Genomic DNA, 27,060 nt, shown 5'->3' on the forward strand with positions numbered 1-27,060 from the left:
CACTAGGTACACTGAGTGTTTGCTAGTATTATGGCTTAGTTATCATGAGTTGGAGTGTGCAATGCAGGTAGAGGTGCTGCAAATGTCTTTGCACTAGTGTGACTATAGCAAAGTCCAATAGCCACGTATAGGATTCCACTAGGTACACTGAGTGTTTGCTTGTATAATGGCTTAGTTATAATGAGTTGGAGTGTGCAATGCAGGCAGACGCGCTCTGCAAATGTCTTTGCACTAGTGTGACTATAGCAAAGTCCAATAGCCACGTATAGGATGCCACTAGGTACACTGAGTGTTTGCTAGTATAATGGCTTAGTTATCATGAGTTGGAGTGTGCAATGCAGGTAGAGGTGCTGCAAATGTCTTTGCACTAGTGTGACTATAGCAAAGTCTAATAGCCACGTATAGGATGCCACTAGGTACACTGAGTGTTTGCTAGTATAATGGCTTAGTTATAATGAGTTGGAGTGTGCAATGCAGGTAGAGGTGCTTCAAATGTCTTTGCACTAGTGTTACTATAGCAAAGTCCAATAGCCACGTATAGGATGCCACTAGGTACACTGAGTGTTTGCTAGTATAATGGCTTAGTTATAATGAGTTGGAGTGTGCAATGCAGGCAGACGCGCTCTGCAAATGTCTTTGCACTAGTGTGACTATAGCAAAGTCCAATAGCCACGTATAGGATTTCACTAGGTACACTGAGTGTTTGCTAGTATAATGGCTTAGTTATAATGAGTTGGAGTGTGCAATGCAGGCAGACGCGCTCTGCAAATGTCTTTGCACTAGTGTGACTATAGCAAAGTCCAATAGCCACGTATAGGATGCCACTAGGTACACTGAGTGTTTGCTAGTATAATGGCTTAGTTATCATGAGTTGGAGTGTGCAATGCAGGTAGAGGTGCTGCAAATGTCTTTGCACTAGTGTGACTATAGCAAAGTCCAATAGCCACGTATAGGATTCCACTAGGTACACTGAGTGTTTGCTAGTATAATGGCTTAGTTATAATGAGTTGGAGTGTGCAATGCAGGCAGACGCGCTCTGCAAATGTCTTTGCACTAGTGTGACTATAGCAAAGTCCAATAGCCACGTATAGGATGCCACTAGGTACACTGAGTGTTTGCTAGTATAATGGCTTAGTTATAATGAGTTGGAGTGTGCAATGCAGGCAGACGCGCTCTGCAAATGTCTTTGCACTAGTGTGACTATAGCAAAGTCCAATAGCCATGTATAGGATGCCACTAGGTACACTGAGTGTTTGCTAGTATAATGGCTTAGTTATAATGAGTTGGAGTGTGCAATGCAGGCAGACGCGCTCTGCAAATGTCTTTGCACTAGTGTGACTATAGCAAAGTCCAATAGCCACGTATAGGATGCCACCAGGTACACTGAGTGTTTGCTAGTATAATGGCTTAGTTATCATGAGTTGGAGTGTGCAATGCAGGTAGAGGTGCTGCAAATGTCTTTGCACTAGTGTGACTATAGCAAAGTCCAATAGCCACGTATAGGATGCCACTAGGTACACTGAGTGTTTGCTAGTATAATGGCTTAGTTATAATGAGTTGGAGTGTGCAATGCAGGCAGACGCGCTCTGCAAATGTCTTTGCACTAGTGTGACTATAGCAAAGTCCAATAGCCACGTATAGGATGCCACTAGGTACACTGAGTGTTTGCTAGTATAATGGCTTAGTTATAATGAGTTGGAGTGTGCAATGCAGGCAGACGCGCTCTGCAAATGTCTTTGCACTAGTGGGACTATAGCAAAGTCCAATAGCCACGTATAGGATGCCACTAGGTACACTGAGTGTTTGCTAGTATAATGGCTTAGTTATGAGTTGGAGTGTGCAGAGGACAGGAGGGTACAGTGCCAGGATTTTGGGGCTCTGGATAGAGGAATGGAAGCCTGCCTTTCTATCCCTCCTAATAGGGAAATGCAGCGAGGAAATCCCTGACCTTGGCTACACAGACGCTTGCGCTGTTTTCAGGACCTGTCACCTTAACTCTGACCCTGCCGGTTTGAGCCCTTAAAAGGACTGCTAGAAAGTGCTCTCCCTAAGCTGTCCAGCGCTGTGTATGGAGCGCATACAGCTGTATCAGCGATAGGACTCAGGAAGGAGCTGCGACAGTGATGTCTGACACCAAAGACGCAGAAGAGATAATGGCCTCCTGGAGGAAAATGTCCGGTTTTATAATGCAGGGACATGTGACATGGACATCCTATCACACATGCCGTTGCTTCTCTGGCTAAAAGTCCACTTAGCTGTGTGTGTGTCTGGGATTGGCTGACATGCTGGCCCGCCCCACAAGACGCGCGCGCTTAGGGAAGGAAGACAAGAAAAAAAAAAAAAAAATGGCGATCGCCATTATAGAAACAGCAGTGATCTGAAGGCGCTGTTCACGCACACTATACATTGAAATGTCATAATAGTGTGATTCACAGAGTGACTTACACTATTACAGCAGAAACCAAGCTAGGATTTAGCTGTTTTTTTGCTGCTGGAACCGTTCTCGAACGTTTCTAGAACTATCGAGCTTTTGCAAAAAGCTCGAGTTCTAGTTCGATCTAGAACATGCCCCAAAATCACTCGAGCCTAGAACTGGAGAACCACGAACCACGAACCGCGCTCAACTCTAGATAATGGTTCAGACACTATGGATCACTGCATCAGTAGGTATTCCCAACAGCTTTTTATTAAAAAATTGTATCGTAAGTAGAGATGAGCGAACCGGTCCCGGTTCGGCTCGAGGTCGGTTCGCCGAACGGAGGTCCCGTTCGAGTTCGGTTCGTCGAACGTTCGACGAACCGAACTCGAACCGCATAGGAAACAATGGCAGGCATTCACAAACACATAAAAACACATAGAAAACACCCTCAAAGGTGTCCAAAAGGTGACAAACAACTCACAACACAACACAAACACATGAGAAAGTGACAAGGACATATACTCATGTGAAAACAAAAGAGCAGGACAAGGAAAAAGAGGAGGAGACACAGATATAGGCATGGCACGCCCTTCTAAAACCATGTAAAACACTGCAAGGTGACTCCAAGCGGAGTCTTCCTTTTTTCCAAAAATTGGGCCACACACACACCCACCCATTCAGTGGCAGCAGTTGTGCCCCAGTTGTACAATTCACAGCTAGGTTTGCATCAAGCACATTCAAAAATACGCCATAATTAACCGTCCCCAGGATGACACCAGGGTAGGTAGCAAAGTCTTTCCTGATCCCAGCTCTGTTCATCTTGGCTCCTTTTAAAAAACACAGCAAGCAAGGGTTACTCCAAGCGGAGTCTCCCTTTTTTCAAAAAATTGGGCCCCACACACACCCACCCCTTCTGTGGCAGCAGTTGTGCCCCAGTTGTACACTTCACAGCTAGATTTGCATCAAGCACATTCAAAAATACGCCATAATTAACCGTCCCCAGGATGACACCAGGGTAGGTAGCAAAGTCTTTCCTGATCCCAGCTCTGTTCATCTTGGCTCCTTTTAAAAAACACAGCAAGCAAGGGTTACTCCAAGCGGAGTCTCCCTTTTTTCCAAAAATTGGGCCCCACACACACCCACCCCTTCAGTGGCAGCAGTTGTGCCCCAGTTGTACACTTCACAGCTAGATTTGCATCAAGCACATTCAAAAATACGCCATAATTAACCGTCCCCAGGATGACACCAGGGTAGGTAGCAAAGTCTTTCCTGATCCCAGCTCTGTTCATCTTGGCTCCTTTTAAAAAACACAGCAAGCAAGGGTTACTCCAAGCGGAGTCTCCCTTTTTTCCAAAAATTGGGCCCCACACACACCCACCCCTTTAGTGGCAGCAGTTGTGCCCCAGTTGTACAATTCACAGCTAGGTTTGCATCAAGCACATTCAAAAATACGCCATAATTAACCGTCCCCAGGATGACACCAGGGTAGGTAGCAAAGTCTTTCCTGATCCCAGCTCTGTTCATCTTGGCTCCTTTTAAAAAACACAGCAAGCAAGGGTTACTCCAAGCGGAGTCTCCCTTTTTTCAAAAAATTGGGCCCCACACACACCCACCCCTTCTGTGGCAGCAGTTGTGCCCCAGTTGTACACTTCACAGCTAGATTTGCATCAAGCACATTCAAAAATACGCCATAATTAACCGTCCCCAGGATGACACCAGGGTAGGTAGCAAAGTCTTTCCTGATCCCAGCTCTGTTCATCTTGGCTCCTTTTAAAAAACACAGCAAGCAAGGGTTACTCCAAGCGGAGTCTCCCTTTTTTCCAAAAATTGGGCCCCACACACACCCACCCCTTCAGTGGCAGCAGTTGTGCCCCAGTTGTACACTTCACAGCTAGATTTGCATCAAGCACATTCAAAAATACGCCATAATTAACCGTCCCCAGGATGACACCAGGGTAGGTAGCAAAGTCTTTCCTGATCCCAGCTCTGTTCATCTTGGCTCCTTTTAAAAAACACAGCAAGCAAGGGTTACTCCAAGCGGAGTCTCCCTATTTTCCAAAAATTGGGCCCCACACACCCACCCCTTCAGTGGCAGCAGTTGTGCCCCAGTTGTACACTTCACAGCTAGATTTGCATCAAGCACATTCAAAAATACGCCATAATTAACCGTCCCCAGGATGACACCAGGGTAGGTAGCAAAGTCTTTCCTGATCCCAGCTCTGTTCATCTTGGCTCCTTTTAAAAAACACAGCAAGCAAGGGTTACTCCAAGCGGAGTCTCTCTTTTTTCAAAAAATTGGGCCCGACACACACCCACCCCTTCAGTGGCAGCAGTTGTGCCCCAGTTGTACACTTCACAGCTAGATTTGCATCAAGCACATTCAAAAATACGCCATAATTAACCGTCCCCAGGATGACACCAGGGTAGGTAGCAAAGTCTTTCCTGATCCCAGCTCTGTTCATCTTGGCTCCTTTTAAAAACCACAGCAAGCAAGGGTTACTCCAAGCGGAGTCTCCCTTTTTTCCAAAAATTGGGCCCCACACACACCCACCCCTTCAGTGGCAGCAGTTGTGCCCCAGTTGTACACTTCACAGCTAGATTTGCATCAAGCACATTCAAAAATACGCCATAATTAACCATCCCCAGGATGACACCAGGGTAGGTAGCAAAGTCTTTCCTGATCCCAGCTCTGTTCATCTTGGCTCCTTTTAAAAAACACAGCAAGCAAGGGTTACTCCCAGCGGAGTCTCCCTATTTTCCAAAAATTGGGCCCCACACACACCCACCCCTTCAGTGGCAGCAGTTGTGCCCCAGTTGTACACTTCACAGCTAGATTTGCATCAAGCACATTCAAAAATACGCCATAATTAACCGTTTCCAGGATGACACCAGGGTAGGTAGCAAAGTCTTTCCTGATCCCAGCTCTGTTCATCTTGGCTCCTTTTAAAAACACAGCAAGCAAGGGTTACTCCAAGCGGAGTCTCCCTTTTTTCCAAAAATTGGGCCCCACACACACCCACCCCTTCATTGGCAGCAGTTGTGCCCCAGTTGTACACTTCACAGCTAGATTTGCATCAAGCACATTCAAAAATACGCCATAATTAACCGTCCCCAGGATGACACCAGGGTAGGTAGCAAAGTCTTTCCTGATCCCAGCTCTGTTCATCTTGGCTCCTTTTAAAAACAATGTAAGCAAGGGTTACTCCAAGCGGAGTCTCCCTTTTTTCCAAAAATTGGGCCCCACACACACCCACCCCTTCAGTGGCAGCAGTTGTGCCCCAGTTGTACACTTCACAGCTAGATTTGCATCAAGCACATTCAAAAATACGCCATAATTAACCGTCCCCAGGATGACACCAGGGTAGGTAGCAAAGTCTTTCCTGATCCCAGCTCTGTTCATCTTGGCTCCTTTTAAAAAACAAAGAAAGCAAGGGTTACTCCAAGCGGAGTCTCCCTTTTTTCCAAAAATTGGGCCCCAGACACACCCACCCCTTCATTGGCAGCAGTTGTGCCCGAGTTGTACACTTCACAGCTAGATTTGCATCAAGCACATTCAAAAATACGCCATAATTAACCGTCCCCAGGATGACACCAGGGTAGGTAGCAAAGTCTTTCCTGATCCCAGCTCTGTTCATCTTGGCTTCTTTTAAAAACAATGTAAGCAAGGGTTACTCCAAGCGGAGTCTCCCTTTTTTCCAAAAATTGGGCCCCACACACACCCACCCCTTTAGTGGCAGCAGTTGTGCCCCAGTTGTACAATTCACAGCTAGGTTTGCATCAAGCACATTCAAAAATACGCCATAATTAACCGTCCCCAGGATGACACCAGGGTAGGTAGCAAAGTCTTTCCTGATCCCAGCTCTGTTCATCTTGGCTCCTTTTAAAAAACACAGCAAGCAAGGGTTACTCCAAGCGGAGTCTCCCTTTTTTCAAAAAATTGGGCCCCACACACACCCACCCCTTCTGTGGCAGCAGTTGTGCCCCAGTTGTACACTTCACAGCTAGATTTGCATCAAGCACATTCAAAAATACGCCATAATTAACCGTCCCCAGGATGACACCAGGGTAGGTAGCAAAGTCTTTCCTGATCCCAGCTCTGTTCATCTTGGCTCCTTTTAAAAAACACAGCAAGCAAGGGTTACTCCAAGCGGAGTCTCCCTTTTTTCCAAAAATTGGGCCCCACACACACCCACCCCTTCAGTGGCAGCAGTTGTGCCCCAGTTGTACACTTCACAGCTAGATTTGCATCAAGCACATTCAAAAATACGCCATAATTAACCGTCCCCAGGATGACACCAGGGTAGGTAGCAAAGTCTTTCCTGATCCCAGCTCTGTTCATCTTGGCTCCTTTTAAAAAACACAGCAAGCAAGGGTTACTCCAAGCGGAGTCTCCCTTTTTTCCAAAAATTGGGCCCCACACACACCCACCCCTTTAGTGGCAGCAGTTGTGCCCCAGTTGTACAATTCACAGCTAGGTTTGCATCAAGCACATTCAAAAATACGCCATAATTAACCGTCCCCAGGATGACACCAGGGTAGGTAGCAAAGTCTTTCCTGATCCCAGCTCTGTTCATCTTGGCTCCTTTTAAAAAACACAGCAAGCAAGGGTTACTCCAAGCGGAGTCTCCCTTTTTTCAAAAAATTGGGCCCCACACACACCCACCCCTTCTGTGGCAGCAGTTGTGCCCCAGTTGTACACTTCACAGCTAGATTTGCATCAAGCACATTCAAAAATACGCCATAATTAACCGTCCCCAGGATGACACCAGGGTAGGTAGCAAAGTCTTTCCTGATCCCAGCTCTGTTCATCTTGGCTCCTTTTAAAAAACACAGCAAGCAAGGGTTACTCCAAGCGGAGTCTCCCTTTTTTCCAAAAATTGGGCCCCACACACACCCACCCCTTCAGTGGCAGCAGTTGTGCCCCAGTTGTACACTTCACAGCTAGATTTGCATCAAGCACATTCAAAAATACGCCATAATTAACCGTCCCCAGGATGACACCAGGGTAGGTAGCAAAGTCTTTCCTGATCCCAGCTCTGTTCATCTTGGCTCCTTTTAAAAAACACAGCAAGCAAGGGTTACTCCAAGCGGAGTCTCCCTATTTTCCAAAAATTGGGCCCCACACACCCACCCCTTCAGTGGCAGCAGTTGTGCCCCAGTTGTACACTTCACAGCTAGATTTGCATCAAGCACATTCAAAAATACGCCATAATTAACCGTCCCCAGGATGACACCAGGGTAGGTAGCAAAGTCTTTCCTGATCCCAGCTCTGTTCATCTTGGCTCCTTTTAAAAAACACAGCAAGCAAGGGTTACTCCAAGCGGAGTCTCTCTTTTTTCAAAAAATTGGGCCCCACACACACCCACCCCTTCAGTGGCAGCAGTTGTGCCCCAGTTGTACACTTCACAGCTAGATTTGCATCAAGCACATTCAAAAATACGCCATAATTAACCGTCCCCAGGATGACACCAGGGTAGGTAGCAAAGTCTTTCCTGATCCCAGCTCTGTTCATCTTGGCTCCTTTTAAAAACCACAGCAAGCAAGGGTTACTCCAAGCGGAGTCTCCCTTTTTTCCAAAAATTGGGCCCCACACACACCCACCCCTTCAGTGGCAGCAGTTGTGCCCCAGTTGTACACTTCACAGCTAGATTTGCATCAAGCACATTCAAAAATACGCCATAATTAACCATCCCCAGGATGACACCAGGGTAGGTAGCAAAGTCTTTCCTGATCCCAGCTCTGTTCATCTTGGCTCCTTTTAAAAAACACAGCAAGCAAGGGTTACTCCCAGCGGAGTCTCCCTATTTTCCAAAAATTGGGCCCCACACACACCCACCCCTTCAGTGGCAGCAGTTGTGCCCCAGTTGTACACTTCACAGCTAGATTTGCATCAAGCACATTCAAAAATACGCCATAATTAACCGTTTCCAGGATGACACCAGGGTAGGTAGCAAAGTCTTTCCTGATCCCAGCTCTGTTCATCTTGGCTCCTTTTAAAAACACAGCAAGCAAGGGTTACTCCAAGCGGAGTCTCCCTTTTTTCCAAAAATTGGGCCCCACACACACCCACCCCTTCATTGGCAGCAGTTGTGCCCCAGTTGTACACTTCACAGCTAGATTTGCATCAAGCACATTCAAAAATACGCCATAATTAACCGTCCCCAGGATGACACCAGGGTAGGTAGCAAAGTCTTTCCTGATCCCAGCTCTGTTCATCTTGGCTCCTTTTAAAAACAATGTAAGCAAGGGTTACTCCAAGCGGAGTCTCCCTTTTTTCCAAAAATTGGGCCCCACACACACCCACCCCTTCAGTGGCAGCAGTTGTGCCCCAGTTGTACACTTCACAGCTAGATTTGCATCAAGCACATTCAAAAATACGCCATAATTAACCGTCCCCAGGATGACACCAGGGTAGGTAGCAAAGTCTTTCCTGATCCCAGCTCTGTTCATCTTGGCTCCTTTTAAAAAACAAAGAAAGCAAGGGTTACTCCAAGCGGAGTCTCCCTTTTTTCCAAAAATTGGGCCCCAGACACACCCACCCCTTCATTGGCAGCAGTTGTGCCCGAGTTGTACACTTCACAGCTAGATTTGCATCAAGCACATTCAAAAATACGCCATAATTAACCGTCCCCAGGATGACACCAGGGTAGGTAGCAAAGTCTTTCCTGATCCCAGCTCTGTTCATCTTGGCTTCTTTTAAAAACAATGTAAGCAAGGGTTACTCCAAGCGGAGTCTCCCTTTTTTCCAAAAATTGGGCCCCACACACACCCACCCCTTTAGTGGCAGCAGTTGTGCCCCAGTTGTACACTTCACAGCTAGATTTGCATCAAGCACATTCAAAAATACGCCATAATTAACCGTCCCCAGGATGACACCAGGGTAGGTAGCAAAGTCTTTCCTGATCCCAGCTCTGTTCATCTTGGCTCCTTTTAAAAAACACAGCAAGCAAGGGTTACTCCAAGCGGAGTCTCCCTTTTTTCCAAAAATTGGGCCCCACACACACCCACCCCTTCAGTGGCAGCAGTTGTGCCCCAGTTGTACACTTCACAGCTAGATTTGCATCAAGCACATTCAAAAATACGCCATAATTAACCGTCCCCAGGATGACACCAGGGTAGGTAGCAAAGTCTTTCCTGATCCCAGCTCTGTTCATCTTGGCTTCTTTTAAAAACAATGTAAGCAAGGGTTACTCCAAGCGGAGTCTCCCTATTTTCCAAAAATTGGGCCCCACACACACCCACCCCTTCAGTGGCAGCAGTTGTGCCCCAGTTGTACACTTCACAGCTAGATTTGCATCAAGCACATTCAAAAATACGCCATAATTAACCGTTTCCAGGATGACACCAGGGTAGGTAGCAAAGTCTTTCCTGATCCCAGCTCTGTTCATCTTGGCTCCTTTTAAAAACCACAGCAAGCAAAAGTTACTCCAAGCGGAGTCTCCTTTTTTTCCAAAAATTGGGCCCCACACACACCCACCCCTTCAGTGGCAGCAGTTGTGCCCCAGTTGTACACTTCACAGCTAGATTTGCATCAAGCACATTCAAAAATACGCCATAATTAACCGTCCCCAGGATGACACCAGGGTAGGTAGCAAAGTCTTTCCTGATCCCAGCTTTGTTCATCTTGGCTCCTTTTAAAAAACACAGCAAGCAAGGGTTACTCCAAGCGGAGTCTCCCTATTTTCCAAAAATTGGGCCCCACACACACCCACCCCTTCAGTGGCAGCAGTTGTGCCCCAGTTGTACACTTCACAGCTAGATTTGCATCAAGCACATTCAAAAATACGCCATAATTAACCGTCCCCAGGATAACACCAGGGTAGGTAGCAAAGTCTTCCCTGATCCCAGCTCTGTTCATCTTGGCTCCTTTTAAAAAACACAGCAAGCAAGGGTTACTCCAAGCGGAGTCTCCCTTTTTTCCAAAAATTGGGCCCCACACACACCCACCCCTTCAGTGGCAGCAGTTGTGCCCCAGTTGTACACTTCACAGCTAGATTTGCATCAAGCACATTCAAAAATACGCCATAATTAACCGTCCCCAGGATGACACCAGGGTAGGTAGCAAAGTCTTTCCTGATCCCAGCTCTGTTCATCTTGGCTCCTTTTAAAAAACACAGCAAGCAAGGGTTACTCCAAGCGGAGTCTCCCTTTTTTCCAAAAATTGGGCCCCACACACACCCACCCCTTCAGTGGCAGCAGTTGTGCCCCAGTTGTACACTTCACAGCTAGATTTGCATCAAGCACATTCAAAAATACGCCATAATTAACCGTCCCCAGGATGACACCAGGGTAGGTAGCAAAGTCTTTCCTGATCCCAGCTCTGTTCATCTTGGCTTCTTTTAAAAACAATGTAAGCAAGGGTTACTCCAAGCGGAGTCTCCCTTTTTTCAAAAAATTGGGCCCCACACACACCCACCCCTTCAGTGGCAGCAGTTGTGCCCCAGTTGTACACTTCACAGCTAGATTTGCATCAAGCACATTCAAAAATACGCCATAATTAACCGTCCCCAGGATTACACCAGGGTAGGTAGCAAAGTCTTTCCTGATCCCAGCTCTGTTCATCTTGGCTCCTTTTAAAAAACACAGCAAGCAAGGGTTACTCCAAGCGGAGTCTCCGTTTTTTCCAAAAATTGGGCCCCACACACACCCACTTCTTCAGTGGCAGCAGTTGTGCCCCAGTTGTACACTTCACAGCTAGATTTGCATCAAGCACATTCAAAAATACGCCATAATTAACCGTCCCCAGGATGACACCAGGGTAGGTAGCAAAGTCTTTCCTGATCCCAGCTCTGTTCATCTTGGCTCCTTTTAAAAACAATGTAAGCAAGGGTTACTCCAAGCGGAGTCTCCCTTTTTTCCAAAAATTGGGCCCCACACACACCCACCCCTTCAGTGGCAGCAGTTGTGCCCCAGTTGTACACTTCACAGCTAGATTTGCATCAAGCACATTCAAAAATACGCCATAATTAACCGTCCCCAGGATGACACCAGGGTAGGTACCAAAGTCTTTCCTGATCCCAGCTCTGTTCATCTTGGCTCCTTTTAAAAAACACAGCAAGCAAGGGTTACTCCAAGCGGAGTCTCCGTTTTTTCCAAAAATTGGGCCCCACACACACCCACCCCTTCAGTGGCAGCAGTTGTGCCCCAGTTGTACACTTCACAGCTAGATTTGCATCAAGCACATTCAAAAATACGCCATAATTAACTGTCCCCAGGATGACACCAGGGTAGGTAGCAAAGTCTTTCCTGATCCCAGCTCTGTTCATCTTGGCTTCTTTTAAAAACAATGTAAGCAAGGGTTACTCCAAGCGGAGTCTCCCTTTTTTTAAAAAATTGGGCTCCACACACACCCACCCCTTCAGTGGCAGCAGTTTTGCCCCAGTTGTACACTTCACAGCTAGATTTGCATCAAGCACATTCAAAAATACGCCATAATTAACCGTCCCCAGGATGACACCAGGGTAGGTAGCAAAGTCTTTCCTGATCCCAGCTCTGTTCATTTTGGCTCCTTTTAAAAAACACAGCAAGCAAGGGTTACTCCAAGCGGAGTCTCCGTTTTTTCCAAAAAATTGGGCCCCACACACACCCACCCTTTCAGTGGCAGCAGTTGTGCCCCAGTTGTACACTTCACAGCTAGATTTGCATCAAGCACATTCAAAAATAAGCCATAATTAACCGTCCCCAGGATGACACCAGGGTAGGTAGCGAAGTCTTTCCTGATCCCAGCTCTGTTCATCTTGGCTCCTTTTAAAAAACACAGCAAGCAAGGGTTACTCCAAGCGGAGTCTCCCTTTTTTCCAAAAATTGGGCCCCACACACACCCACCCCTTCAGTGGCAGCAGTTGTGCCCCAGTTGTACACTTCACAGCTAGATTTGCATCAAGCACATTCAAAAATACGCCATAATTAACTGTCCCCAGGATGACACCAGGGTAGGTAGCAAAGTCTTTCCTGATCCCAGCTCTGTTCATCTTGGCTTCTTTTAAAAACAATGTAAGCAAGGGTTACTCCAAGCGGAGTCTCCCTTTTTTTAAAAAATTGGGCCCCAGACACACCCACCCCTTCAGTGGCAGCAGTTTTGCCCCAGTTGTACACTTCACAGCTAGATTTGCATCAAGCACATTCAAAAATACGCCATAATTAACCGTCCCCAGGATGACACCAGGGTAGGTAGCAAAGTCTTTCCTGATCCCAGCTCTGTTCATTTTGGCTCCTTTTAAAAAACACAGCAAGCAAGGGTTACTCCAAGCGGAGTCTCCCTATTTTCCAAAAATTGGGCCCCACACACACCCACCCCTTCAGTGGCAGCAGTTGTGCCCCAGTTGTACACTTCACAGCTAGATTTGCATCAAGCACATTCAAAAATACGCCATAATTAACCGTCCCCAGGATGACACCAGGGTAGGTAGCAAAGTCTTTCCTGATCCCAGCTCTGTTCATCTTGGCTCCTTTTAAAAAACACAGCAAGCAAGGGTTACTCCAAGCGGAGTCTCCCTTTTTTCCAAAAATTGGGCCCCACACACACCCACCCCTTCAGTGGCAGCAGTTGTGCCCCAGTTGTACACTTCACAGCTAGATTTGCATCAAGCACATTCAAAAATACGCCATAATTAACCGTCCCCAGGATGACACCAGGGTAGGTAGCAAAGTCTTTCCTGATCCCAGCTCTGTTCATCTTGGCTTCTTTTAAAAACAATGTAAGCAAGGGTTACTCCAAGCGGAGTCTCCCTTTTTTCAAAAAATTGGGCCCCACACACACCCACCCCTTCAGTGGCAGCAGTTGTGCCCCAGTTGTACACTTCACAGCTAGATTTGCATCAAGCACATTCAAAAATACGCCATAATTAACCGTCCCCAGGATGACACCAGGGTAGGTAGCAAAGTCTTTCCTGATCCCAGCTCTGTTCATCTTGGCTCCTTTTAAAAAACACAGCAAGCAAGGGTTACTCCAAGCGGAGTCTCCCTTTTTTCCAAAAATTGGGCCCCACACACACCCACCCCTTCAGTGGCAGCAGTTGTGCCCCAGTTGTACACTTCACAGCTAGATTTGCATCAAGCACATTCAAAAATACGCCATAATTAACCGTCCCCAGGATGACACCAGGGTAGGTAGCAAAGTCTTTCCTGATCCCATCTCTGTTCATCTTGGCTTCTTTTAAAAACAATGTAAGCAAGGGTTACTCCAAGCGGAGTCTCCCTTTTTTCAAAAAATTGGGCCCCACACACACCCACCCCTTCAGTGGCAGCAGTTGTGCCCCAGTTGTACACTTCACAGCTAGATTTGCATCAAGCACATTCAAAAATACGCCATAATTAACCGTCCCCAGGATGACACCAGGGTAGGTAGCAAAGTCTTTCCTGATCCCAGCTCTGTTCATCTTGGCTCCTTTTAAAAAACACAGCAAGCAAGGGTTACTCCAAGCGGAGTCTCCCTTTTTTCCAAAAATTGGGCCCCACACACACCCACCCCTTCAGTGGAAGCAGTTGTGCCCTAGTTGCAAACAGGATGTTTTGATTTGCATCAAGCACATTCCAAATCCACAAGCATTTACTCTCCCCAGGATGACACAGGGGTAGTAAATTCCTTCTGGATCCATGACTTGTTCATTTTGATGAACGTCAGTCTGTCCACATTGTCACTGGACAGACGCGTGCGCTTATCTGTCAGCACACACCCAGCAGCACTGAAGACACGTTCAGAGACAACGCTGGCAGCTGGACACGGCAAAATCTCCAAGGCGTAACTGGAGAGCTCTGGCCATTTTTCTAGATTTGAAGCCCAAAAGGAGCAAGGCTCCATTTGCAAAGTCATGGCATCGATGTTCATTTGGAGATACTCCTGTATCATCCTCTCCAGCCGTTGACTATGTGTCAGACTTGTTGTCTCTGGTGGCCTTGCAAAAGAGGGTCTAAAGAAATTATGAAAAGATTCCATAAAATTGCTGTTACCAGCACCAGATACGGTCCTACTGGTACGGGTAGACTGTTGAAGATGACGAGACCGTCCCATGTTTGTCAAGTTACAACTGGGAGATTCACTCCCTGCACCTGCACGGTTGTTTGGTGGAAAAGCCGAGCTAAGATCGAGTAACAGCTTCTGCTGATACTCCTGCATACGTGCGTCCCTTTCTATGGCTGGAATTATGTCACAAAATTTGGACTTGTACCGGGGATCTAATAGTGTGGCAAGCCAGTAGTCATCATCACTTCTAATTTTGACAATACGAGGGTCATGTTGGAGGTAGTGCAACAAGACGGCACTCATGTGTCTTGCGCAGCCATGCGGACCAAGTCCACGCTGTGTTTGTGGCATAGAGGTGCTAACCGTTCTTTCTTCCTCTGACATCTCCCCCCAACCTCTTTCAACTGAAATTTGACCAAGGTCTCCCTCATCTGCTGAGTCTTCCATGTCCATGGACAGTTCGTCCTCCATTTCTTCATGTTCTCCTGCACCTTCCTCAACATCTCACCTGCTACCTGGGCCCTTGTTGATCCCTGTCCCCCATGGTCCCATGCCTGGCGCCTTGGTGATGATGAACGTCTGGACCTTGGTGATGTTGTTGTGTCTTGCGCATATGAATCCTCCTGTAGTTCATCCCCTTCCTGTTGTCCCACCCCCTGACTCCGAATAGTGTTTAGCGTGTGCTCCAGCATGTAAATGACTGGAATCGTCATGCTGATAATGGCATTGTCAGCGCTAAACATATTCGTCGCCATGTCGAAACTGTGCAGAAGGGTGCATAGGTCCTTGATCTAAGACCACTCCATCAGGGTGATCTGACCCACCTCTGCATCTCGTTGGCCCAGGCTATACGTCATGACGTATTGCACCAGGGCTCGGCGGTGCTGCCACAATCGCTGTAACACGTGGAGAGTTGAATTCCAGCGTGTCGCCACATCGCATTTCAGGCGATGAACCGGCAGGCCGAAAGACTTCTGGAGCGATGCAAGTCGCTCAGCTGCGGCGCTTGAACGGCGGAAGTGAGCAGACAGTTCTCCTGCCCTGTTCAGAAGGCCATCTAGGCCGGGATAGTGTGTGAAAAATTGCTGGACGACAAGGTTCAACACGTGAGCCATACAAGGTACGTGTGTCACCTTGCCCAGGCGAAGGGCCGCACCCAGGTTTGCAGTATTGTCGCACACGGCCTTACCAGGCTGCAGGTTGAGTGGAGACAACCATTTATTAAACTCGGACCGCAGAGCTGACCACAACTCCTCAGCTGTGTGACTCTTATTCCCAAGACATGTCAAGCTAAAGACCGCCTGATGCCGTTGCGCTCTGCTGCCAGCATAGTAATGAGGGGTGCGTGATTCCTTCTGCGCAGTGAGAACACTGGTGGCCTGACCAGGCAGGTTTGGGGCGGAGGTGGAGGACCCAGATGAGGTGGAGGATGCAGAAGCAGTGGCGGAACTTGGACAGACAGAGGATTGACACACAAGTCGTGGGGACGGCAAGACTTGTGCAGCAGACCCTTCACCATCTATCACCATAGTTACCCAGTGCCCAGTCAGCGACATGTAACGTCCCTGTCCATACTTACTGGTCCAAGTATCGGTGGTGAAATGCACCCGTTGACACACAGAGTTTCTCAAGGAAGCGGTGATGTTGTGTGCGACATGCTGGTGTAGCGCGGGCACACCTTTCTTAGAGAAGTAGTGGCGACTAGGCATCTGGTACTGGGGCACAGCGACAGACATAAGGTCTCTAAAATCCTGTGTGTCCACTAGGCGGAAAGGCAGCATTTCGGTAGCCAACAGCTTACAGAGGGATAGAGTCAACCTCTTAGCTTTGTCATGGGTCGCAGGAAGTGGCCTTTTATTTGACCACATCTGAGGGACAGAGATCTGGCTGCTGTGTGTAGACGGTGTTGAGTATACAAATGCAGGTTTGTGAGGAAAGTGCAGGCGGAGACATGATGTTGCCTTCATCCAACGTTGGTGCTATCGATGTCTGAGAGAGCTGTACACACTCACTTGTTTCCCCTTCCAAACCAACTGACGACCTACCAAGCAAACTGCCTGTTGCGGTTACAGTGGTGGAAGTTGTGGGTGGAAAAACACGTGTGACAGCTGTCCTCACAGTCCTAGAAGATGAAGAGCGCGCGGATGCACTGGAAGGGGCAGGCGGTGGATGGTTCGCTCCGCTAGGCCGCATTGCAGCACGGTGAGCTTCCCACCAGGACATATGATATTTATTCATGTGACGATTCATGGAAGAAGTTGTCAAACTGCTGAGGTTTTGACCTCTACTAAGAGAACCATGACAAATTTTACAGATCACATAATTTGGGCGATCTTTTTCTATGTCAAAAAAAGACCAGGCTAGGCAAGGCTTAGAGGCCATGCGACCTGTTGATCCACCCCGAATAATGCTCAGAGGCAGAGTGGTGGCTGAGGATGCAGTTGTAGACGTGCTACCAGTACTCCGACTGTGTCCAGGAAGGCGCAAGGTAACTTCGTCATCCGTTGCATCCTCCTCCACCACCTCTGTTGACCTCCTCGAGTGCCTGACTGTGGGTTGACAGTAGGTGGGATCTAGAACTTCATCATCAATTGTTGTGTTTGCACTCCCCTCCCCCTCAGACCGAGCCTCTTCTTGCCCTGACCGAATATTTAAGTTGTCATCCCAATCGGGTATCTGCGTCTCATCTTCATCAGTATGTTCCTCATTGTCTATAACCACAGGTGTTACAGTTTGTGACAAAGGGTCAACATTATGCTCAGAAACTTGGTCCTCACGGCCTGAATCAGAGTCACAAAGGTTCTGGGCATCACTGCAGACCATTTCCTGTTCTGTACTCACTGTAGCTTGGGAGCAGACCTCTGATTCCCAGGCTATAGTGTGACTGAACAGCTCTGCAGACTCAGCCATCTCAGTTCCACCATACTGTGCAGGGCTGATTGAGACTTCAGAGCTGGGAGAAAGCAAGTTTGATTGGGATGACAACTCAGAGGACTGGTGTTTTTTGGATGCGGTACTTGAAGTGGCTGAGAGGGCACTTGTTGGACCACTTGAGATCCATTTAAGCATTTTCCTTTTTTGGCCATCATCTACCTTTGTTCCTGTTGTTCGTGTACGTAAAAAAGGGAGCACATTGGATTGTCCACGGTAAGTAGTAGACATCTTACTTTTGCTGGTAGATGGTCTCTCTTCAGCAGATGATAATGGAGCTTTGCCACCTTCCCCACGGACAAACCCTTTTTTTCCTTTTCCACCACGCCTCTTCCCCTTTCCACCAGCATCTGTCATTTTGCCACTCATGTTGATTGCGACAAGACTGTGCACTTAAAATGTGGTAGTAAAAATTGAGAGGTGGTGTAGATTGCAGCGGTGGTCTAGCTTTATTAACAGCTGAATAATTAAGAATAAATATCCCTGACAATGCAACTACGGCCCTTAAACTGGCAGCATCAATTGCTAGTATAATGGCTTAGTTATAATGAGTTGGAGTGTGCAATGCAGGCAGAGGTGCTGCAAATATCTTTGCACTAGTGGGACTATAGCAAAGTCCAATAGCCACGTTTAGGATGCCACTAGGTACACTGAGTGTTTGCTAGTATAATGGCTTAGTTATAATGAGTTGGAGTGTGCAATGCAGGTAGAGGTGCTGCAAATGTCTTTGCACTAGTGTGACTAGACAAAAGTCCAATAGCCACGTTTAGGATGCCACTAGGTACACTGAGTGTTTGCTAGTATAATGGCTTAGTTATAATGAGTTGGAGTGTGCAATGCAGGTAGAGGTGCTGCAAATGTCTTTGCACTAGTGTGACTAGACAAAAGTCCAATAGCCACGTTTAGGATGCCACTAGGTACACTGAGTGTTTGCTAGTATAATGGCTTAGTTATAATGAGTTGGAGTGTGCAATGCAGGTAGAGGTGCTGCAAATGTCTTTGCACTAGTGTGACTAGACAAAAGTCCAATAGCCACGTTTAGGATGCCACTAGGTACACTGAGTGTTTGCTAGTATAATGGCTTAGTTATAATGAGTTGGAGTGTGCAATGCAGGTAGAGGTGCTGCAAATGTCTTTGCACTAGTGTGACTAGACAAAAGTCCAATAGCCACGTTTAGGATGCCACTAGGTACACTGAGTGTTTGCTAGTATAATGGCTTAGTTATAATGAGTTGGATTGTGCAATGCAGGTAGAGGTGCTGCAAATGTCTTTGCACTAGTGTGACTAGACAAAAGTCCAATAGCCACGTTTAGGATGCCACTAGGTACACTGAGTGTTTGCTAGTATAATGGCTTAGTTATAATGAGTTGGAGTGTGCAATGCAGGTAGAGGTGCTGCAAATGTCTTTGCACTAGTGTGACTAGACAAAAGTCCAATAGCCACGTTTAGGATGCCACTAGGTACACTGAGTGTTTGCTAGTATAATGGCTTAGTTATAATGAGTTGGAGTGTGCAATGCAGGTAGAGGTGCTGCAAATGTCTTTGCACTAGTGTGACTAGACAAAAGTCCAATAGCCACGTTTAGGATGCCACTAGGTACACTGAGTGTTTGCTAGTATAATGGCTTAGTTATAATGAGTTGGAGTGTGCAATGCAGGTAGAGGTGCTGCAAATGTCTTTGCACTAGTGTGACTAGACAAAAGTCCAATAGCCACGTTTAGGATGCCACTAGGTACACTGAGTGTTTGCTAGTATAATGGCTTAGTTATAATGAGTTGGAGTGTGCAATGCAGGTAGAGGTGCTGCAAATGTCTTTGCACTAGTGTGACTAGACAAAAGTCCAATAGCCACGTTTAGGATGCCACTAGGTACACTGAGTGTTTGCTAGTATAATGGCTTAGTTATAATGAGTTGGAGTGTGCAATGCAGGTAGAGGTGCTGCAAATGTCTTTGCACTAGTGTGACTAGACAAAAGTCCAATAGCCACGTTTAGGATGCCACTAGGTACACTGAGTGTTTGCTAGTATAATGGCTTAGTTATAATGAGTTGGAGTGTGCAATGCAGGCAGAGGTGCTGCAAATATTTTTGCACTAGTGGGACTATAGCAAAGTCCAATAGCCACGTTTAGGATGCCACTAGGTACACTGAGTGTTTGCTAGTATAATGGCTTAGTTATAATGAGTTGGAGTGTGCAGAGGACAGGAGGGTAGAGTGCCAGGATTGTGGGGCTCTGGGTAGAGGAATGGAAGCCTGCCTTTCTATTCCCTCCTAATGGGGAAATGCAGCGACGAAATCCCTGACCTTAGCTACACAGACGCTGTCTCTGTTTTCAGGACCTGTCACCTATGGCTCTGACCCTGCCGGTACGAGCCCTTAAAAGGACTGATGGAAAGTGCTATCCCTATGCTGTCCAGCGCTGTGTATGGAGCGCATTCAGCAGTATCGGCGATAGGACAAAGGACAGAGCTGCGCCAGTGATGTCTGACACCAAGGACGCAGAAGAGATAATGGCGTACGGACGGCCAGATACTCGTTTTTATAATGCAGGGACATGTGACATGGACATCCTATCACACATGCCGTTGCTTCTCTGGCTAAAAGTCCACTTAGCTGTGTGTGTGTCTGGGATTGGCTGACATAATGGCCCTCCCCACTACACGCGCGCGCTTAGGGAAGGAAGACAAGGAAAAAAAAAAAATGGCGATCGCCATTATACAAACAGGAGTGATCTGAAGGTGCTGTTCACGCACACTATACACTGAAATGTCATAATAGTGTGAGTCACAGAGTGACTTACACTATTACAGCGGAAAGCCAGCTAGGAATTAGCTGTTTTTTTGCTGCTAGATCCGTTCTCGAACGTTTCTAGAACTATCGAGCTTTTGCAAAAAGCTCGAGTTCTAGTTCGATCTGGAACAGGCCCCAAAATCACTCGAGCCTAGAACTGGAGAACCTCGAACCGCGCTCAACTCAAATCGTAAGCAACAGGGCATAACATGCCAAAGAGTTTGTTTAATACATTCAGTTCCCCTAGGGTGTAGTGACTCAGACACCATGTAGCTAAGCATCAGAAGGTACTCCCAACAACTTATTTTAAAAAAAATGGTAGCATAAGCAACAGGGCATAACATGCCAAGGAGTTTAATGCATTCAGTTTCCACAGGGGATAATGGTTCAGACACTATGGAGCACTGCATCAGTAGGTACCCCCAACAGCTTTTTATTAAAAAATGGTAGTATAAGCAACAGGGCATAACATGCCAAGAAGTTTAATACATTCAGTTTCTCCAGGGGATAATAGTTCAGACACCACGCAGCTAAGCATCACAAGGTACTCCCAACAGCTCCCAACAGCTTATTTAAAAAAAAATTGGCAGGATAAGCAACAGGGCATAACATGCCAAGAAGCTAAAAAAAATTCTGGTTTTGCAGGGGGCCATGTGTAACACACCGTGGAGCACAGCATCAATAAAAAACACAAATAGAGACTGCCTGACCAATTGTTCTAGACAGTGTAGCCTCAACAGTGCTAGTGCCAGTGCATAATGTACAAAGGCTTGAAAAATATTGCCCTGGGTGATTGGGCCAAACAATTACATGGCAGCAGCATAACAAGTTATATTAGTCATGTGGTGTCATTAGATGATAGAAGACAAAATAGTCTTGAATAAGAAACAATGGAACTTATTTGACCTTAAGAAATCCAAATTTTGGGGCTACACTTATTATTGGGTATTGTTACCAGGCAGTCTGAGATACTCTGGGGCAATCCATCTATGGTTCATTTTGATCATGGTTAAACTGGCTGCACTTTCCGTGGATAGTCGTGTGCGACTGTTATTATTGACCCCGCTGAGCTGAAAACATGCTCAGACAACGCACTCGCAGCAGAGCAAGTTAGCAATTCCAAAGCGTATAAGACGAGCTCTGGCCAAGGTTTGAGCTTGGAAACCCAATAGTTAAAGGGAACAGTAGACTCGGAAAGCACGCTGATACGGTCACCTATATAGTCCCTTGCCAACTTACTTAACTGTTCCCTCCTTGTCATCGTTCCCCCAACCGGTATCTGATTCACAGTTTACAGTTTGTGGAAAATGGACCAGTTTTGGCACATTAGTCCCCCGCCTGTGTTGCTCCTACTATGCGTGACCCTCTCTTGTAATCCTGTTGCGTGAGATGACACGCTACCTCTGACGCCAGCATGATCTGAGGATAATTGTTTTATCAACTGCTCCACTACAGCCCTCTTGAATGTTTCTGTAGTACAATCCTTATTTGCCTTTATAAGTAGCGAAGCAAATTTGTCTTTGTAGCGTGGGTCAAGGAAGGTACATAACCAGTATTTGTTGTCTGCCTAAATGTGGACTAGCCAACAGTCATGAGAAAGGCAGTGTGACATGAACTGTGCCATGTGTCCCAGACTCCGAACTGGAAACCTTTGTGTGTCACTGCTAAGAATACATGACTTCAGTATTGTAGAGGCTTCACCAAGTACCTCAAGTCCCCTTCGGGTTCACAACCACCCCATACCTGGATGCCCCTTCCACAAACGCCAGACAACCATTTTGGATTAATTATGGCCAAATCGGCCTTTATTATAACAAACATACAATAAATCAACATGAAAAGTGAGGAGGTTCTTGGAGCTCCAAAGCCTGGCGGAAGCCATAAATACTTGAAACCATCCAGCATTACCAAAAAATTACCAACATCAGCGACTCCCAGGGACTCCACCCTGAAGAGTCCCCCAATCCGCCAGGCAATAAACCAAGATCTGATCCAAAATGGGAGGTTACATCCACCAGATATACCACCCCCCACCACCATTTATCCACCAGATCCAAAATGGGAGGTTACATCCACCAAATATACCACCCCCCAACCATAATTTTTGCCACCAAATCCAAGAACCCCCGCCACAGCGAGCATTACCTGACTCCTCATAATGCGAGGCTCCCCACGAACCAAAAAGGGCCCGCTCCACACCTTCCTGGATGCCCATCATCCACACATCAATACCCAATGCACTCAGGTGGATCTCGACACACTTCCAAAACATTTCCTTCCCCGGGTTCCACGAGGTATTTCTTACCACCAATCGCACTAGTTTCCAGAAGTAGAATATCCCATTCTGCTCCGGTTTTTTTTTTTCTTTTTTTTTTAATTTTTTTGACAGTCCTAGCTGCAAGCCACGATTTTCTGGGCACAACGTCCGACCACTCCACCTTCATATTGGGAACTGACGCCCATGAATGCAGAAAAACGTGCCAGATATCCTGAATTAAAACCCCAGAATGACCCCCTTGACATGTAAAGCAAACCCATCAGGGGAACTGTCCAACCTTTCAAAACGGTGGAATTCCAGCAACACTTGTCGCCGTCTCTTAAAACATACCCCGATCCACCGAACAGTCGCCACACATGTGCACAAACCCCACAGTTCACATTCCCTCACACCCAACGAGCCTCCAATGGCCAACAAACTACACTGCCCGGGTGCTCTATAGGGAACACAATGGGGGGGGGAGTAAACAAGGAAAGAAGGTATGACAGTAACCTCACTACTCTCAGAAGAATCTTACCCAGGAGTTCCAACCTCTCAGGCTATCCTTATGATACCTTCCTTTGCCCCCCTACTCCGCATGTGGGCGCAAATACATGTTTATATCTCTAGTATTCTCACCTACTAATTCTTTTCACCACCTCCCGAAGGAAGCCTGCTTGTTCAGTCCCAACTGCAACCCCACATTGAAAAGAATGGAATGAAAACCTGTTAGCCTACTGCCATAAGGCAGCCAGGCACCATCCAAAAAACTGACATGAGATAGAATCTTCAACAAAAAGGAACCGTCGCTATGCCGTAATAATGGCCCTGGATGCTTGGCCCCTAAACTTAGCCAATGTCTAAAACATTCCTCAGGATGCCTTCTGAATCCTCTAAAGCCCCAAACTCACCAGCCTGCCCTTATTTGTCTGATTCGATCTTTGGCATCTGGATCCCAACAATCCCGACTGAATGCCAGGAATTCCCCCAGCACTGGCAAAAATGTCCGGTCCAATTACCAAAGATGGTGACCGTGGCCCCAAAAAAGCCCATGAAAAGCCAAATCCAACAACCCTTCTCCCACCGTGAAAATACACCAAATGTAGCCCGGAGGTCAAAGCCCCAAAAAAGGCCCATGAAAAAAACAAATCCAACAACCCTTCTCAAACCGTGAAAATATATTAAATGTAGCCCGGAGGTAATCTCCTTTAGGTCCTTGAATGCAACTGGCCTATGTATATCCGTTTAAATCAGCGCCCCCTGCAACCTTTTAAGGCCCGACACAGCAGGAGATCTTTCATGATGTCTACCGCAACAAACATATCTCTGAAAACGCCACTCATACCCAACATAACTTGTGGGACCAACCACCCCTACCGCGCAACCCCATTTACCAACACAGTGACACTCACGCTAAATCCTCTTGGGATATTGACTCCACAAATTGTCACTACCAGGCGACCCACCCCTCCCTCTACATTATAGGGTGAACCACGACCCAATCACAAAGGAACCGAACTAAACAATGAGCCCTGTGTTCAGAACCCAGCTCAACACTCCACTATCCCGCACCCTTGGACACCGTCCACGGCACCAAAGACCGAAAATTACCCCACTGCTAGTGCGCGAGTGAATCTGCGATGGAGTCCTCCAACCCCAGAAACCTAAATCCCCCTACCCAGAAAATGAAGACAAAACACCCCGAGACGAGATGTCGCATAAACCGAACCATGGGTGAGGACGCCACCATCAGTTTAATTGGTGACCATGACTGCTCACATATTGTTGTCATGGACATGTATCCCGATTATTAAACTATCACCCCAAATTGTCCATGTGCCAATTATAGGAAAAACTTGGGCAATCTAACTTTCTTGCTGAATCTCAATTCCCCACACCAATCCGGCCAAACGACTGCTCACCAATTGCCCCTAACATACGAGCCAAAGTCACCACATCCGTAAAAGCTCGCAGCCAAAACTTTTCAATCATCTCCCTCAATAACAAAGACCGCCCATTGCACATCTCCAGAAAACTTTCCAATACCCGTATACCTACTTTTCTTTTTTTTTTTTTTTTTTGGAAACCTGCGCTCCAAGCGCACAGCATCAATCGTGATCCCTAAGAAACCAATGCCAGTTGAGCAAACTTCTATTTTTCTTGTGCGCCAAAAGACCCCCCCCATCAACCGGCTACCCACTCCATGGAAGCCAGAAATAACAAATGAAACGTGTGACCCAGGCGGTCCAATGAACACAAGTTGTCTCACCCACAAAATCCACTGGTTGGTTACATATTACCATTCCAAAAAAGACTAGATGCTTCCGACTGAGCGCACAGGACTGAATATCCCATGGGCAAAAAAACTATCCTAAGATAAACACTGACACAAAAACAACCGAACGACCACAGACTGTCAGGGTGGGCCGGTCTACCCTTGCTTACAAATTGACCCTGTACCATAACATTTATCGCAGTCCAAAACCCATGTACGCGCCCCAGTGCAAAGAGCAGGGTTAATGCCGCCATAACCAAAGCACCCCTTAGGAAATGACTAATCAGACTGATCCAAATTATCCAAGTTCCTTTTTCTATTTTTTCTTTTACTTTTTGTTTTCCCCACGGCAGCAAATGACCAAATCGCCGAAACAAAGTGAGGGGGGTAAAAGAAAGGACCTGCCATCCGACCCCCGAAAACCGCCTTTTGACTAACCCTACGCCCCACCACCAGGGGGTGTTGATAGCCAGACTCCACATTCTAAATAGAACAGAACTATATGTGGCGGAGAAGGAATCCTAAACAACCCCAGCAAAAAACTGTTCTCTAACAACGCCACCTGTTCCTAGTCCGAGCACTTCTTAGGTCAGGGGCCATCTCTTGAGCTCTCGCCAGGCTCACCCCCTGTAAAGCATCCCCACCTGACTTGAACTCCCCCCTCTTAACAAACACCAGGATGCACTGTGTGACGAATCGACTTACCCAGAACACTGGTGCTGAAACTAACAACTACCCCGAACTTGCATAGAACTGCCAGCACTCTTCTGCCTTGAAACCAGCCCCAGTGCGCCCCCTGCTGGCTGCAGACCTCCTTTATATTAAGTTTTATATACAGTATATTCCCAACACAAACCTCTCCCATGGAAGGAGGGAGAAAATCTCGACATATTCCTTCCAAAACTATCCCTTAAATCCCATGCCAGGGTACCCCAGCAGTCCTTAAAAACATACATACGCCACGCCATTTTCACCCTGTCATCCAGAATGATATGATCCCCCTCATTATCCTCCACTGTTTGCAACCACACCAAGAGCGCACTACCGTGTGATCCCCCACATTCAGACTGACCAACCCCTTTTCTCCGTGATCCTTAGGTTCCCAAACTGGGACGGATGACTCCTGTAAACTGCAAAAAATACAGATAGGGACCCCAGCCTGCGAGCCCCAATGGGGACGGCACCGCCACTACATGCAAAGTGCCATGGAACCAATAGCGCTATATAAACGAATAAATATTACATATTACTATAAACCCCTATTGGTCTACTTCAATTTTTCTCATAAATCCCGTACTCCCCCATACTCCCCATACGCCGCCCACACGATACATCAACAACTTGACTGACATCCACCCCCAGTAAAAAACTATACTGTATTAGAAAGGGACAAGACACACATAAAGCCCTACTTACCATGCTGTGCCGGCATGAAGCACCAACCAGCCACCATTCCAGAATCCAGGTGACCCGTCTCCAACCGACACGGCATCTCCTCCTCTGCGTCGCCCTCTGTGGGGAGCCCTGACCCGCTAACGCGCTCAGACCCAGCTCGACTACGGAGTTGAGAGCTCGGTGGGCAGCACCCCGGAATCTGAATCCCAGGCAACCACGGCCAGCGTGTATCCTCCTTGTCTCCCCAGCATCGCAAGGTCCCGCAGGTGATGGGTCTCTCGTAGCCAAGCAGCCCCACTGACTGGATCATCGCTGGGTGGAACCACTGCCATCTTGTTGTTGCCTTTTTCTCTGGTGCTGGAAGCTGGAAGAGGCCCGGTCACATGACCGACTGCTGGCCCCACCCACTTTGCAGGTCCCAGCCGCCTCTATGGATTCCTCCCACACCGAGGCCTGCGAACAGGTGCAGAGGGAACAGGCCGCGATGAGGAGGGTCCCTGTAGGGGCTCCTGCGGCGTCACCGGGGCCCGGAGTGACGTCAGGGATGAGACACTCTGGCAGCCTGGCCCTGCATGATGGCCGGGCAGGGGTAGAAGCAGCATCTGCTCCTGCCGGCAGTCCTCCCACGATCTCTTGCAGCCGTGCCTGGATCTCCGCTCCATCAGACCTGCTGGCAGCTCTCCTCACCATCCCTGAAGATCCTCCAGCGCAAACATCCTCAGATCCAGGCGATGAGAGAAGGTGAGGACGGGCACAGGTACCTTCAGCAGTGGTGCCTACGTGACTATTGCAGGCCACCCCTTTTACCTCACTCTATATACATTCTTACAAATCCCCTGAGCACACCTCCCTAAACTACCTCCCCTTAAAGTATCAAACCCCAGCACAGCCCAGCTAGCTCTGCTTTTAACCTTTTGCTTGCCCTCCAAAGCTGAGTCATGAGTCACTCTGCCCATGGCTCTGCTTAGGGCTCCGTTCTTTCTTTCTGTCTCCCTAAACCTCCCCTCCTCCTCAGCCTGTCTCTCCTCCTCC

Source organism: Anomaloglossus baeobatrachus, chromosome 2 (assembly GCF_048569485.1).
Source record: "Anomaloglossus baeobatrachus isolate aAnoBae1 chromosome 2, aAnoBae1.hap1, whole genome shotgun sequence".
NCBI lineage: Eukaryota > Metazoa > Chordata > Amphibia > Anura > Aromobatidae > Anomaloglossus > Anomaloglossus baeobatrachus.